Below are 17,611 nucleotides of genomic sequence, written 5' to 3'. Positions count from 1 at the left end.
GTTTTTTTATGACAGTAGTGCGAGCTCTAGTGACGAAAAGAATAAAGAGGAGCTTAGACTAAATAGAAAAAGAATAAGGAATAACTCCGATGTATTTCGTTTGCCAGACAACAAGTATGTATAACAACTTTCGGGGGTTTAGAATGTATTAATGTTTCAGCTGGAAATATTTTACTTTATTTCAGATTTAAAGACTATTTTCGTCTCAATAAAGCTGCCTTCAGATATGTTCTGGAAACAATTCAGCCGCATATGAGAAACGAAATCAGGACAACGGCGATTTCAAAAACCATAAAATTGGCAGCAACGTTGCGATTTTTGAGGCAAAGTTCCTATCAACTAATTGTGGGAAATGATTTCCATCTTGGACTTTCCCAGCCATCCGTTAGTGCTGTACTTGCTGAAACACTCGACGTTTTGGAATCCGTTATATGTCCTCTTTGGATAAAATTTCACATGACAGAGGCTGAATACACAGAATGTAAGGAGTATTTTTTCGAAAAAACTGGCTTTCCAGGAGTTATTGGCTGCGTCGATGGAATTCATATAAAAATGTTGGCTCCTAGAAAACAAGACCAGCATCTATACTACAATAGAAAGGGATTTTGTAGTTTAAATGCCATGATTGTAAGAACAGATAAACTTTTAATCGGCTAAATAATAATTTTTAACAAACAATTTAACAGATTTGTGATCATAAGTTGCGAATAAGGTATATGGATGCTAGGCATGCGGGTTCGGGCCATGATTCCCTCATATGGAACATTAGCCATGCTAGAAGAATTCTGCGAGAACGATACGAGGCTGGAGAGCGTAACTTCTGGCTTTTAGGTAAAAACCAATTACACACAATTTAAATCATGTAAAAGTTATATAAACTTTTTTATATTTGTAGGCGATGTGGGCTATCCTCTAGAACAATTTATTATGACACCGTATCGAAGCACAACAGAAGGAAGTCCCGACGCTATTTACAATACCAAGCACGCCAAAGCTAGAAATATAATTGAACGTACTATTGGCGTACTAAAAAACCGTTTTCGCTGTTTGCTAGCTGCACGTCAACTTCACTATACGCCATCTAAAGCCACGCAAATTGCTAATGTATGTGCAGCACTTCACAACATATGCATTGATTTTAGTTCTCGCTCTGCAAACGAGGATGTACACAGTCAAGAGCAGAACTTAGAGAATTGTGAAAATATTGATGATGTAGAAAATATCGCGAATATGGAAGCATCACAAATTAGAGAGCAAATCAAAACCAGCTTTGTATAGTTTCAGACTGAAAATTTCAGTTCATTTTTTATTGTGTACATATATGCATTAAATTCAGTCGTCTTAATAACTAATATCACAAAACAAAAATAGTTCAGTTCTTTAGAAATAAAAAGTAATTCAGGCACTTAAAATAAAATATGTACATCAAACAAACGGAAAAAATTAATTTTCTTAAAAATAAAATATGTATGTACATAAAAATCAGCTTCTTATTTTTTTCTAAATTCTTTAGTTTAGTTTTCGCTATTTTAATTTTTATGACTTTTAAAACCATATTTCTTTTATGAAGTTCTACTTCCCTACATTCTTTTTTCTTCAGCATCTTTAGCTTTTCCTCCTCAATCGCGAGCATTTTTTTTTTTGGTACCGTGCTGTATCTCGTAAAGGGTGCTTAATTGAATTTAGCCTGTTCGTGACATCGGTAAGGTCCCTCTCTTGCATGCTACTGTGTTTCTCTAAAAGATCGTCTCTGTCCTCTTTTTTGGATTTGCGTACCCTAGTAGCAGCGGGAGTCTGGGATCTGCTTCTTCGGACTGCTGAAGTACTTGGGCCATCTTCGGAAGGAAAATCCGGTGGATGCAGCTGAACATCTGAAATTATTTGCGGGATCATCCTCGACAACACAATTTACGTAAGCTTCTATAGTTTGCTCAACCGGCAGCTGCACACCTTGTACAATCCCTTCCGGGCTCAGCTGCTTGTCGAATTGCAGCAAGTTGGCCACTGCCTCTTCCAACGGACTTAGCGTAAATTGTTTATTCATGCCACCACCTGTTGCATTGCTTTCTTCCCTATTTTTCACCAGTTTTTGCTTCACTTTAAATTTTAAATCTCGCCATACCTGCAGAGTATATTTTGATTAAAAACTATTCTCTATTAATTTAATTACTTTAATTACTTTTTGCCAACCGTCGCTGTCTCTTAAAGGTGGTCCCAAAGAATTTAATTTTATGCTGATCGCTTCCCACTGTTGTTTAAAATTTGCTGGTGCCATACCTCTTTGGAAACCTTTTGCTAGGCAAGGATTTTTTTCTAGCTCAGCTATAAGAACCTCGAATTGTTGCACACTCGTTATTTTCATTTTGAATATCTAAAAAACAATGCATATTACATGCTTGTATATTTAATTAATTAAAAAAGAAATGTTTTACTTACAAATTTTCCTTCTGTCGTCAGTAAAAACAGCGTCGGCGAAAATGGCGTCGTATGATGGCGACGACGACAGCAAATTTGCTTAGCCAATATCAAAAATGTGTCGATAATCGTCAATAGTTATCGAAAACGACAATGGCAATACCGAATTTAACACGTCGTCGTTAGTCGTCGTCGTTTAGTGACGACGACGACATTGGCAATAAGGGTGAATTATAAAACCATGTTAATACGGCAGCAAGCGCGTTGAGGCGAACGAAGAGTTACAAAGAAACATACAGGTGAAGGTAATAAAAGCGTGCTAATAAAAACAATTGAAGGAGGGTGGATGGCGGGAAGAGGAGAGTACCACTGACCGGTTTTCCGAAATTGTTTAGATCTCGATCTGTATGAGCCAGACACCAAAAATGATTGATTTAGGAGAAAATTTACATTGAGTTATAACAATTTATAGATTTTGCACGAGAGGGGGAAAGGTAGGGGAGGGTGTATCACTGCTCACTTTGTAAGCCCACGACTTATTTCACCCATTGAGTTTGTAATATTGGTGAAGGTCAGTATACGTAAAGTTATAATGTGTAAAAATTGTTAAAAAGTAATTATTCGAAGGGGTCGTGGGACACCCTCCCCCCTTTCCATGTTCGAAAAAAATTTCGCCAGTAGACTATTATCTCTATTAAATTTCATCAACATCCATGATGCCGTTGTGGCGTGATTCAGTCACAAAGACGAAAAAATACAATAATTAAATTATAACTGTTCCTAGGGGGCGGGGACTTCTCCTCTTTTCAAAAAAATATAGTTAGTAGATCCTTCTAGACTATTGGCTATATGTGTGCCAAGTTTCATCTAAATCCGTCCAGCCGTTCTTGCGTGATTGAGTTACAAAAACAAACGTCTGGACAAACATCCAAACATCCAAACTTTCCCATTTATAATATACTAGCCTTTACCCGCGGCCCCGTCCGCAAGGAGAAATTTAAATATATGGGCTATTCGCGTTAGCCTGCTTATCAAGTTATCTGTTTAAAATTTAGTTTTCTGTCTAATGCATTTTATTTTTGTAATTGAGCAAAAAAAAAAGAACTAAATGAGCTGATAACCTAATAGGATCCCAAATGATCCCGAAATTATCCAAAAAAAGTTACGAAATGACCCCCACGCTATCGCGGACGGATCCCGAAAACCATCCAGAAATGCCACGAAAGGGTCCCCAAAAGTTCCCGGAATAGTCTAAAAAAACGCGAAATGACAACGACACGATTCTAGACGTATCCAGGGAACCACACAGAAATGATCCCTGAAGGTGTTCCAAAATGATCCCGAAAAGGTTCCAAAATGACCCTGACGGGCTCCCGGGCAGATCTGAAAAACCATCCAGAAAATATCCAGGAAGAGTCCCTAAATTATCCCGACATACTCCAGAAAAAGTTCAGAAATGGCTCCGAGGGAATCCATGACGGATCACGAAAACCATACAGAAATGATTCCGAAAGGATCCCAAAATGATCCCGAAATAGACCGGAAATGACCCAGATGGGATCCCGCACAGATCCAGATATTATCCCGGAAGGGTCCAAAAACTATCCCGGAAAAGTGACAAAAAATCCCGAAATGGCTCCTACGGCATCCCGGACGGATCCAGAAATGATCTCGGAAGGGTCCCCAAATGATCCCAGAATGGTCCCGAAATGACCCTGATGGATCCGGCAAACCATCAAGAAATTATGCCGGAAGGGTCCCCAAATGATCCCGAAATAATACAGAAAAAGTCACGAAACGACCCCTAGAGGATCACCAAATGATCCCGAAATAACCCCGACGGGATCCCGGACAAATCCCGAAAACCATCCAGAAATGATGCCGGATGGGATCCCAAATGATTCCGAAAAAGTCCCGCATTGGTTCCGACGGGATTCTGAAATGATACGGGAAATCATCCAGAAATGATGCCGGTAGGTACCCCAAATGATCCCCAAATAGTCCCCAAATGACCCCGCCGAGATCCCGGACGGATACCGAAAACCATTCAGAAATGATGCCCGTAGGTACCCCAAATGATCCCGAAATAGTCCCGAAATGACCCCGTCCGGATCCCGGAGGGACCCCGTAAACTATCTAGAGATGATGTCGAAAGGGTCCCCAAATAATCCCGTATGAGTCGAGAAAAAGTCCCGAAATGACCCCGACGGGATCCCGGACGGAATCCACGACAGATCGCGAAAACCATACATAAATGATTCCGGAAGGATCCCAAAATGATCCCGAAATAGTCCGGAAATGACCCAGATGGGATCCCGCACAGATCCAGAAATTATCCCGGAAGGGTCCAAAAACTATCCCGGAAAAGTAACAAAAAATCCCGAAATGGCTAATACGGCATCCCGGACGGATTCAGAAATGATCTCGGAAGGGTCCCCAAATGATCCCAAAATGGCCCGAAATGACCCTGATAGATCCGGCAAACCATCAAGAAATTATGCCAGAAGGGTCCCCAAACGATCCCGAAATATTACAGAAAAAGTCACGAAACGACCCCTAGAGAATCCCCAAGTGATCCCGTATTAGCCCCGAAAAGGTCCCAAAATAACCCCGACAAATCCCGAAAACCATCCAGAAATGATGCCGGAAGGGACCCCAAATGATTCCGAAAAAGTCCCGCAATGATTCGACGGGATCCCTAACGGATACCGAAAATCATGCAGAAGTGATGCCGGAAAGGTCCTCAAATGATCACCTAATAGTCCCAAAATGACCCTTAAGGGATCCTGGACGGATCCCGTAAACCATCCAGAAAAGATCCCGAAAAAGTCCTAAAATGACCCCGACGGGTCCCGGACGAATCCCGAAAACCATCCAGAAATGATGCCGGAAGGGACCTCAAATGATCCCGAAAAAGTCCCGAAATGATCCCGACGGGATCCCGGACGGATACCGAAAACCATCTAGAAATGATGCCGGAAGGTACCCCAAATGATCCCGAAAAAGTCCTAAAATGGCCCCGACGGGATTCCTCACAGATCCCGAAAACCATTTAGAAATGATGCCAGAAGGTACCCCAAATGATGCCGAATTAGTTCCGAAATGACCCCGACGGGATCCCGGAAGGATCCCGAAAACCATCCAGAAATGATGCCAAAAGTGACCCCATATGATCCCGAAATGACCCCGACGGGATCCCGGACGGATCACGAAAACCATGCACAAATGATGGCGGAAGGGACCCCAAATTATCCCGAAAAAGTCCCGAAATGACCCCGACGGGATCCCGGACGGATACCGAAAACTATCCAGAAATGATTACGGAGGGGACCTAAAATAACCCCGAAAGGTCCCGTAGTTATCCCGGAAACCATCAGGAATTTATCTCTCAAAGGTACGCAAATGATCCCGAAAATACCCCGACGGAACCCCGGACGGATCCCGAAAACTATACAGAAATGATCCCGGAAGGGTCCCAAAACGATCCCGAAAAAGTCTCGAAATAGTCCCGAAAAAGTCCCGAAATGACCCCGGCGGGATCCTGGACGGATCCCGAAAACCATCCAGAAATGATCCCGGAAGGGTTTCGATACGACCCTAACCATGTTAATAAGGCAGCAGGCGCGTTGGAGCGAATGAAGAGTTACATTGAAACATACAGGTAAAGCTAATAAAAGCGTGCTAATAAAAACAACTGAAGGAGGGCGGATGGCGAGAGGAGAAGGAGAGGACCACTGATCGTTTTTCCAAAATTGTTTAGATCTCGATCTGTATGTGCCAGATACCAAAAACTCTTGATTTTGGAGAAAATTTATTTTGAGTTATAACAATTTATAGATTTTACACCAGAGGTGGAGAGAAGGGGGGAGGGAGACGGAGGGTGTCACTGCTCCCTTTTTTAAGCCCTCGACTTATTTGACCCCTTGAGTCTGTGATATTGGTGAAGGCCAGTATACGTAAAGTTATAATGTGTAAAAATTATTAAAAAGTAATTGCTCGAAGGGGTCGTGGGACCCCGACCCCTCTTTCCATGTTCGAAAAAAATTTCGCTAGTAGACTACTGTCTGTATCCCAAATTTCATCAAAATCCGTGCAGCCGTTCTGGCGTGATTCAGTCGCAAAGACTAAAAAATATAATAATTAAATTATAACTGTTCCTAGGGGGCGGGGACCTCCCCCCTTTTGAAAAATATATAGATAGTAGATCCTTCTAGACTATTGGCTATATGTGTGCAAAATTTCATCCAAATCGGTCCAGCCGTTCTTGCGTGATTGAGTCACAAAAACAAACGTCTGGACAAACATCTTCACATCCAAACTTTGCCATTTATAATATACTAGCCTTTACCCGCGGCCCCGTCCGCAAGGAGAAAATAAAATATATGTGCTATTCACGTTAGCCTGCTTATCAAGTTGTCTGTTTAAAAATTTTTTCTGTCAATGTATTTTATTTTTTAATACAGTAAAAAAAAGAACTAACTGAGCTGATGGGCACGCTTACATGAATAGTACAATACACTTTTTTCGAATTAAAAAAAATACATTTTGTTTCTAAGTTAAATTAATTGATATGACAGGGGTGAAAGAATTTCTACTCATAGAACAAAGGAGTGAAACTACAATTAGCTAAAACCAAAAAGAAGTTTTTAAATGAAAGCAGTGTTGCTTTTTCGGGTATTTAGTTGGTTAAAATATTACAAAAATTTTAATTATAGTTGTAATAGTTCGTTACAGGATTCATTTAAAAATAGAACGAAAAAGCTGTGATATATTAAAGATAAAACATACCGAATTTTAATTACGAATAATTTGCCGTAAATCCATGGCCATGTGTGCTGAATTACCGGTTTCGAAGAGACCTAAAATGATCCCGGAAGTGTCCCTAAATGACACCAAATAGTCACGAAATGATGCCGACGGGATCCTGAACAAATCTCGAAAACTATCCAGAAATGATGCCGGAAGGGTCCCAAAATAATCCCGAAGTAGTCACGAAAAGTCCCGAAATGACCCTGACGGGATCCCGGACGGATCCCGAAAACCATCCAGATTTGATTCCTGAACGGTCCGCAAATGATCCCGATATAGTCCGAAAAAGTCCCGAAAAAACTCTGACGGGATCCCGGACAAATCCCGAAAATCGCCCAGAAATTATCCCGGAGGAGTCCCAAAATGATTCCGAAATAGTAGTCACGAAAAAGGCCCGAAATGACCCTGACGGAATCCCGAAAACCATCCAGAAATGACTCTGGAGGGATCCGGAAATGATCCCGGAAAAGTCCACAAACCATCCAGAATTGATCTCTGAAGGTTCCGCAAATGATCCCGAAATAGTCCCGAAAGTCACGAAAAACTCAGACCCATCCCGAAAATCATGAAGAAATTATCCTGGAAGGGTACCAAAATTACCCCGAAATAACTCCGACGGGATCCCGGACAGATCCCGAAAATCATCCAGAACTGAGCTCTGAAACGTCCGCAAATAATCCAGAAATAGTCCGGAAAAGTCCCGAAAAAACTCCGTCGGGATCCCGGACAGATCCCGAAAATCACCCAGAAATTATGCCGGAGGGGTCCCAAAATGATTCCGAAATAGTCCCGAAAAAGTCCCGAAATGACCTTGAGGGGATCCCAGACCGATACCGAAAACCATCCACAATTGATCTCTAAAGAGTCCGCAATTTATCCCAGATAAAGTCGCGAAAAAACTACGAAGGGATCCCGAACAGATCTCGAAAATCATAGGGAAATTATCCCGGAAGGGTCCCAAAATGATCCCGAAATAGTCCCGAAAAGGCGCGAAATAACCCTGACGGGATCCCGGACGGATCCCGAAAACCACCCAGAAATGATCTTTAAGGTCAACTGACCCCGAAATAGTCGTGAAAAAGTCCCGAAATTACCCCGACGGGATCCCGAAAACCATCCAGAAATTATCCCTGAAGGATCCCCAAATGATCCAAGAACAGTCTCGAAATTCCCTGAAATTTTCCCGAAAAAGTAAAAAAATAAACCCGACGGGATCACGGACGGATCCCGAAAACGATCCAGAAATGATGCCGGAAGGGACACCAAATGATCCCGAAAAATTCCCGAAATTCCCCCGATGGGATCCCGGACGGATCCCGGACCATCCAGAAATGATGCCGGTTGGTACCCCTAAATGATCCCGAAATAGGCCAGAAATGACCCCGTCGGGATCCTGGACGGATCCCCAAAAGTATACAGAAATGATGCTGGAAGGTGAAATGATCCCCTTAAAGAAAGATGAAAAATGAAATGATCCCCTTATAGTTCCGAAATGATCCTGACGGGATTCCCGACGGATCCCGGAAACTATCCAGAAATGATGCCGGAAAGGTTCCCAAGTTATCCCCAAATAGTCCCGAAATTACCCTGACGGTATCCCGGACGGATCACGAAAACCATCCGGAAATGATGGCGAAAGGGTCCCCAAATGATCCCGTATTAGTCGCGGGTTCCGAAATGACCCTGACGGGATCCCCGAAGGATCCCGGAAACTATCCAGAAATGATGCCGGAAAGGTTCCCAAGTTATCCCCAAATAGTCCCGAAATTACCCTGACAGTATCCCGGACGGATACCGAAAACCATCTAGAAAAGTGGCCGGAAGATACCCCAAATGATCCCGAAAAAGTCCTGAAATGATCCAGACGGGATCCCGTACGAATCCCGAAAACTATCCATCTAGGTACCCCAAATGATCCCGAAATAGTCCCGAAATGACCCCGCCGGGATTACGGGCGGATCCCGAAAAAGTCCTGAAATGACCCCGACGGGATCCCGTACGGATCCCGAAAATCATCCAGAAATGATGAAGGTAGGTACCCAAATGATCCCGAAATAGTCCCGAAATGATCCCGACGGGATGCCGGACGGATCCCGAAAACCAACCAGAAATGATGCCGGTAGGTACCCCAAATGTTCCCGATCGGACCCCGTCGGGATCCCGCACGGATCCCTAAAACTATCCAGAAATGATGCCGGAAAGGTCCCCAAATAACCCCCTAATAGTCCCGAAATTACACCGACGGAATCCCGGACGGATCCGGAAACCATCCAGAAATGATGCCGGAGGAGACCCCAAATGATCCCGCTAAAGTCCCAAAATGACCCCGACAGGGTCCCGGACGGATCCCGTAAACCATCCAGAAATGATGCCGGTATGTACCCCAAATGGTCCCGATATGACCCCGTCGGGATCCCGAACGGATACCTAAAACTATCCAGAAATGATGCCGAAAGGGTTCCCAAATGATCCTGTATTAGTCGAGAAAAAGTTCCGAAATGACTCCGACGGGATCCCGGATGGATCCCGAAAACCATCTAGAAATGATGCCGGAAGAGACCCCAAATGATCCCGCAAAGGTCCCAAAATGACCCCGACAGGATCCCGGACGGATCCGAAAACCATCCAGAAATGATGCCGGAGGAGACCCCAAATGATCCCGCTAAAGTCCCAAAATGACCCCGACAGGGTCCCGGACGGATCCCGTAAACTATCCAGAAATGATGCCGGAAGAGACCCCAAATGATCTCGCAAAAGTCCCAAAATGACCCCCACAGGATCCCGGACGGATCTCGTAAACCATCCAGAAATGATGCCGGAAGAGACCCCAAATGATCCCGCAAAAGTCCCAAAATGACCCCGACAGGATCCCGGACGGATCCCGAAAACCATCCAGAAATGATGCCGGGAGAGACCCCAGATGATCCCGCAAAAGTCCCAAAATGACCCCGACAGATCCCGGACGGATCCCGTAAACCATCCAGAAATGATGCCGGAAGAGAACCCAAATGATCCCGCAAAAGGCCCAAAATGACCCCGACAGGATCCCGGACGGATCCCGTAAACCATCCAGAAATGATGCCGGAAGAGACCCCAAATGATCCCGCAAAAGTCCCAAAATGACCCCGACAGGATCCCGGACGGATCCCGAAAACCATACAGAAATGATGCCGGAAGAGACCCCAAATGATCCCGCAAAAGTCTCAAAATGACCCCGACAGGATCCCGGACGGATCCTGTAAACCATCCAGAAATGATGCCTTAAGAGACCCCAAATGATCCCGCAAAAGTCCCAAAATGACCCCGACAGGATTCCGGACGGATCCCGAAAACCATCCAGAAATGATGCCGGAAGAGACCCCAAATGATCCCGCAAAAGTCCCAAAATGACCCGACAGGATCCCGGACGGATCCCGAAAACCATCCAGAAATGATGCCGGAATGGACCCCAAATGGTCCCGAAATGACACCGACGGGATCCCGGACGGATACCGAAAACCATCCAGAAATGATGCCGGCAGGTACCCCAAATTATCCCGAAATAGTCCCGAAATGACCCTGACGGGATCGCGGACGGATTCCGAAAACCATCCAGAAATGATGCCGATAAGGTCCCAAATGATCCTGTATTAGTCGAGAAAAAATTCCGAAATGACTCCGACGGGATCCCGGACGGATCCCGAAAACCATCTAGAATTGATACCGAAGGTACCCCAAATGATGCCGAAATAGTCCCGAAATGACATCGACGGGATCCCGGACGGATCCCGAAAACCATCCAGAAATGATGCCGGAGGAGACCCCAAATGATCCCGCTAAAGACCCAAAAGGACCCCGACAGGGTCCCGGACGGATCCCGTAAACCATCCAGAAATGATGCCGGAAGAGACCCCAAATGATCCCGCAAAAGTCCCAAAATGACCCCGACAGGGTCCCGGACGGATCCCGAAAACCATCCAGAAATGATGCCGGGAGAGACCCCAAATGATCCCGCAAAAGTCCCAAAATGACCCCGACAGGATCCCGGACGGATCCCGTAAACCATCCAGAAATGATGTCGGAAGAGACCCCAAATGATCCCGCAAAAGTCCCAAAATGACCCCGACAGGATACCGGACGGATCCCGAAAACCATCCAGAAATGATGCCGGGAGAGACCCCAAATGATCCCGCATAAGTCCCAAAATGACCCCGACAGGATCCCGGACGGATCCCGTAAACCATCCAGAAATGATGCCGGAGGAGACCCCAAATAATCCCGCTAAAGTCCCAAAATGACCCCGACAGGGTCCCGGACGGATCCCGTAAACCACCCAAAAAAGATGCCGGAAGAGACCCCAAATGATCCCGCAAAAGTCTCAAAATGACCCCGACAGGATCCCGGACGGATCCCGTAAACCATCCAGAAATGATGCCGGAAGAGACTCCAAATGATCCCGCAAAAGTCCCAAAATGACCGCGACAGGATCCCGGACGGATCCCGTAAACCATCCAGAAATGATGCCGGAAGAGACCCCAAATGATCCCGCAAAAGTCCCAAAATGACCCCGACAGGATCCCGGACGGATCCCGTAAACCATCCAGAAATGATGCCGGAGGAGACCCCAAATGATCCCGCAAAAGTCTCAAAATGACCCTGACAGGATCCCGGACGGATCCCGAAAACCATCCAGAAATGATGCTGGAAGAGACCCCAAATGATCCCGCAAAAGTCAAAATGACCCCGACAGGATCCCGGACGGATCCCGTAAACCATCCAGAAATGATGCCGGAAGAGACCCCAAATGATCCCGCAAAAGTCCCAAAATGACGCCGACGGGATCCCGGAAGGTCCCCGTAAACCATCCAGAAATGATGCCGGAGGAGACCCCAAATGATCCCGCAAAAGTCTCAAAATGACCCCGACAGGATCCCGGACGGATCCCGAAAACCATCCAGAAATGATGCCGGAAGAGACCCCAAATGATCCCGCAAAAGTCCCAAAATGACGCCGACGGGATCCCGGAAGGTCCCCGTAAACCATCCAGAAATGATGCCGGAGGAGACCCCAAATGATCCCGCAAAAGTCTCAAAATGACCCCGACAGGATCCCGGACGGATCCCGAAAACCATCCAGAAATGATGCTGGAAGAGCCCCCAAATGATCCCGCAAAAGTCCCAAAATGACCCCGACAGGATCCCGGACGGATCCCGTAAACCATCCAGAAATGATGCCGGAGGAGACCCCAAATGATCCCGCAAAAGTCTCAAAATGACCCCGACAGGATCCCGGACGGATCCCGAAAACCATCCAGAAATGATGCCGGAGGAGACCCCAAATAATCCCGCTAAAGTCCCAAAATGACCCCGACAGGGTCCCGGACGGATCCCGTAAACCACCCAAAAAAGATGCCGGAAGAGACCCCAAATGATCCCGCAAAAGTCTCAAAATGACCCCGACAGGATCCCGGACGGATCCCGAAAACCATCCAGAAATGATGCCGGAAGAGACCCCAAATGATCCCGCAAAAGTCCCAAAATGACGCCGACGGTGTCCCGGACGGATCCCTAAAACCATCCAGGAATGATTACGGAAAGGACCCAAACTGACCCCGAAAAAGTCCCGTAATGATCCCGGAAACCATCAAGAATTTATCTCTCGAAGGTACGCAAATAATCCCGAAAGTACCCCGACGGGATCCCGGACGGATCCCAAAAACCATCCAGAAATGATGCCGGAAGGGTCCCCAAATGATCGCGAAATAGTCCCGAAATGATTCCGGAATAGTCCCGAAAATGTCCCAAAATAACCCCGACGGGATCCCGAAAACTATACAGAAATGATCCCGGAAGGGTCCCAAAATGATCCCGAAATAGTCCCGAAAAAGTCCCGAAATTACCCCGGCGTAATCCCGGACCGATCCCGAAAACCATCCAGAAATGATCCCGGAGGGTCTCGATATGACCCTTACGGGATTACAAATAAGGTGAAGCTAATTATAAAACCATGTTAATAAGGCAGCAGGCGCATTGGAGTGAATAAAAAGTTACATAGAAACATACAGGTAAAGCTAATAAAAGCGTGCTAATAAAAACAATTGATGGAGGGCGGTTGGCGGGAGTAGCGGAGAGGACCACTGATCGTTCCTCCAAAATTGTCGTTCTGTATGTACCAGATACCAAAAACTATTGATTTAGGAGAAAATTTATATTGATTTATAACAATTTATAGATTTTACACCAGAGGGGGAGATAAAGGGGGGGGGGCGGGCGGAGGGTGTCACTGCTTACTTTGTAAGCCCTCGACTTATTTGACCCCTTGAGTCTGTGATATTGGTGAAGGCCAGTATACATACAATTATAATGTGTAAAAATTATTGAAAAATAATTTCTCGAAGGGGTCGTGGGACCCCCACCCCTCTTTCCATGTTCGAAAAAAATTTCGCTAGTAGACTACTGTCTGTGTCCCAAATTTCATCAAAATCCGTGTAGCCATTCTGGCGTGATTCAGTCGCAAAGACGAAAAAATATAATAATTAAATTATAACTGTTCCTAGGGGGCGGGGACCACGCCCCTTTTCAAAAATATATAGTTAGTAGATCCTTCTAGACTATTGGCTATATGTGTGCAAAATTTCATCCAAATCGGTCCAGCCGTTCTTGCGTGATTGAGTCACAAAGACAAACGTCTGGACAAACATCCAAACATCCAAACATCCAAACATCTTCACATCCAAACTTTGCCATTTATAATATATATTAGATATATTTGATATTAGATTAGATATTAGATACTAGCCTTTACCCGCGGCCCCATCCGCAAGGAGAAAATGAAATATATGGGCTACTCACGTTAGCCTGCTTATCAAGTTATCTGTTTAAACATTTTTTTTCGGTCTAATGCATTTTATTTTTGTAATTGAGTAAAAAAAAACTAAATGAGCTGATAACCTGATAGGATCCCCAAATGATCCCGAAATTATCCAGAAAAAGCCACGAAATGACCCCGACGCTATCGCCGACGGATCCCGAAAACCATCCAGAAATGCCCCGGAAGGTTCTCCAAAAGTTCCCGGAATAGTCCCAAAAAAACCCGAAATGACTACGACACGATTCTAGACTTATCCAGAGAACCACACAAATGATCCCTGAAGGGTACCAAAATGATCCCGAAATAGTCCCGACAAAGTTCCGAAATGACCCTGAAATGAACCATCCAGAAAATATCCAACAACGGTTCCTAAATTATCCCGACATAATACAGAAAAGTTCCGAAATTACCACTAGGGGATACACGACGTATCGCGAAAACCATATAGAAATGATTTCGGAAGGGTCCCAAAATGATCCCGAAATGGTCTGGAAATGACCACGATGGGATCCCGCATGGATGCAGAAATGATCCCGGAAGGGTCCCACAACTATCCCGAAAAAGTAACAAAAAAATCTGAAAATTACTCCTACGGCATCCCGGACGGATCCAGAAATGACCTTGGAAGGGTCCCCAAATGATCACAAATGGTCCAGAAATGACCCTGATGGATCCGGCAAACCATCAAGAAATGATGGCGGAAGGGTCCCCAAATGACCCCGAAATAATGCAGAAAAAGTCATGAAATCACCCCTAAAGGGTCCCAAAATAATCCCGAAATAGTCCCGAAAAAGTCCCGAAATTACCCTGATGGGTTCCAGTACAGATCCCGAAATCAATCCAGAAACGATGCCGGAAGGGTCCCCAAATTATCCCGTATTAGCCCCGAAAAAGTCAGAAGTGAACCCGAATTAGTCCCGAAATGACCCTGACGGGATCCCGGACAGGTCCTGAAATCCATCCAGGTATGATCTTGGAAGGGCCACAAATTGATCCCGAAATAGTCTCCGAAAAGTCCAGAAATTACCCTGACGAATCCTGAAAACCATCCTTAAATGATCCCGAAAGAGTCCCGAAATGACCCTGACGGGATCCCGTACGGGTCCCGAAAACCATCCAGAAATGACGCCGAAAGACTCCCCAAATGCTCCCGGGACGGGATCCCGAAAATAGTCGGGAAAACCTGATGGATCCGGCAAACCATCCAGAAATGAAGCCGGAAGGAACCCCAAATGATCCCGAAAAAGTCCCGAAATGACCCCGACGGGATCCCGGGCGAATCCCGAAAACCATCCAGAAATTATGCCGGAAGGGACCCCAAATGATCCCGAAAAAGTCTCGAAATGACCCCGACGGGATCCCGGACGGTTACCGGAAACCATACAGAAATGATGACGGAAGGGCCTCCAAATAATCTAGAAAAAGTCTCGAAATGACCCCACCGGGATCCCGGGTGGACACAGAAAACCATCCAGAAATGATGCCGGTAGGGGCCCAAATGATCCCGAAAAAGTCCCGAAATGACCCCGACGGGGTCCCGGAGGGATCCCGAAAGTCATCCAGAAATGATGCCGGAAAGACGACAAATAATCCCGAAAAAGTCACGAAATGACCCCGGTGGGATCCCGGACGGAAAAAGTTCCGAAAGCACGCTGACGGAATTCCGTATGGATTCCGAAAACCAAATGATCTCGAAATAGTCCGGAAAAGGCCCGAAATGACCCAGACGACAGATCCCGAAAATCATCCGGAAATTATACCGGAGGGGTCCCAAAATGGAGCCGAAATAGTTTCGAAAAAGTCCCGAAATGACCCTGACGGGATCCCGGCGGATCCCGAAAACCATCTAGAAATCATTCCGAAAGGGTTCCCAAATGATTTCTTATTAGTCGCGAAAAAGTACCGAAATGACCCTGACGGGATCCAGAACGGATCCCAAAATCCATCTAGAAATGATGCCGATAGGTACCCGAAATGATCACGCAAAAGTCATGAAATGACCACGACGGGATCCCGAACGGGCCCCCAAAATCATCTAGAAATGATGCCGGTAAGTACCCCAAAGTTATCCCGAAACGGTCCCGAAATTACCCCGGTTCCCGACAACTATCTAGAAATGATGCCGGAAAGGTCCTCAAATGGTCCCCTAATAATACCGGAATGACCCCGACGGGATCCCGGATGGATCCCAAAAACCATCCAGAAATGATACCGAAAGGGTCCCCTAATGATACTGTATTGGTCTAGAAAAAGTCCTGAAATGACCCCGACAGAATCCCGGTCGAATCCCGAAAACCATCCAGAAATGATGCAGGAAATGTCCCCAAATGAGCCCCTAATAGTCCCGAAATGGCCCTGGCGGGACCCCCACAGATTCCGAAATCCATGCAGAAATAATACCGAAAGGGTCCCCTAATGATCCCGTATCAGTCCCGAAAAATTCCCGAAATAACCTAGACGGGATCCCGGATGGATCCCGAAAACCATCCAGAAATGATACCGAAATGGACCCCTAATGATACTGTATTAGTCTAGAAAAAGTCCCGAAATGACCCCGACAGAATCCCGGTCGAATCCCGCAAACCATCCAGAAATGATGCCGGAAGAGACCCCAAATGAGCCCTAAAAGGTCCGGAAATAACCCTAACGGGATCCTGGACGGTTCCCGAAAACCATCCAGAAATGAGACCGGAAGGGACCCAAATGGATCCCGAAATGGTCCTGAAATTACCCAGACGGGATGCCGGACGGATACCGAAAACCATCCAGAAATGAGGCTGGAAGGGACCTGAAAGCATCCCAAAAAACTACCGAAATGCCCCCGACGGGATCCCGGATAGATCCCGAAAACTATCCATAAATGATTCCGGAAATGTCCCCAAATGAGCCCCTAATAGTCCCGAAATGGCCCTGGCGGGTTCCCGACGGATTCCGAAAACCATGCAGGTATGATACCGAAATGGTCCCTAATGATCCCGCATTAGTACCGAAAAAGTCCCGAAATGACCCCGACGGGATCCCGGATGGAACCCGAAAACCATCCAGAAATGATACCGGAAGGGACCTCAAAAAAGTCCCGAAATGACACCGACTGGATCCCGGACGGAGCCCGAAAACCATCCAGAAATTATACCGAAAGGGTCCCCTAATGATCCCGTATTAGTCCCGAAAATTCCTGAAATGACCCCGACGGGATCCCGGATGGATCCCGAAAACCATTCAAAAATGATGCCGGTAGGTACCCCAAATGATCCCGAAATAGTCCCGAAATTACCCCGTCGGGATCCCGGACCGATCCCGAAAACTATCCAGAAATGATACCAAAAGGGTCCCCTAATGATCCCGTATTAGTCCCGAAAAAGTCCCGAAATGACCCCGACGGAATCCCGGACGGATACCGAAAACCATCCAGAAATGATGCCGGAAGGGACACAAAATGATCCCAAAAAAGTCCCGAAATGACCCCGACGGGTTCCCGGACGGAGCCCGAAAACCTTTCAGAAATAATGCCGGTAGGTACCCCAAATTATCCCGAAAT

At 45.9% G+C, this 17,611-nt stretch overlaps 1 long non-coding RNA gene across 1 annotated transcript; it reads left to right on the top strand.

Annotated features, from left to right (window-relative positions):
* The first annotated feature begins 700 nt into the window (after positions 1-700).
* LOC137233786 (uncharacterized) lies at positions 701-1,482 on the top strand. Its single transcript, XR_010947562.1, has 2 exons — positions 701-831; positions 896-1,482. It is a non-coding gene; the product is annotated as an uncharacterized lncRNA (long non-coding RNA).
* Positions 1,483-17,611: the final 16,129 nt, after the last annotated feature.

Source organism: Eurosta solidaginis, chromosome 5 (assembly GCF_040869045.1).
Source record: "Eurosta solidaginis isolate ZX-2024a chromosome 5, ASM4086904v1, whole genome shotgun sequence".
NCBI classification, from domain to species: domain Eukaryota; kingdom Metazoa; phylum Arthropoda; class Insecta; order Diptera; family Tephritidae; genus Eurosta; species Eurosta solidaginis.
Note: the sequence above shows the minus strand (reverse complement) of the source record. Positions and strands in the feature narration are given on the sequence as shown.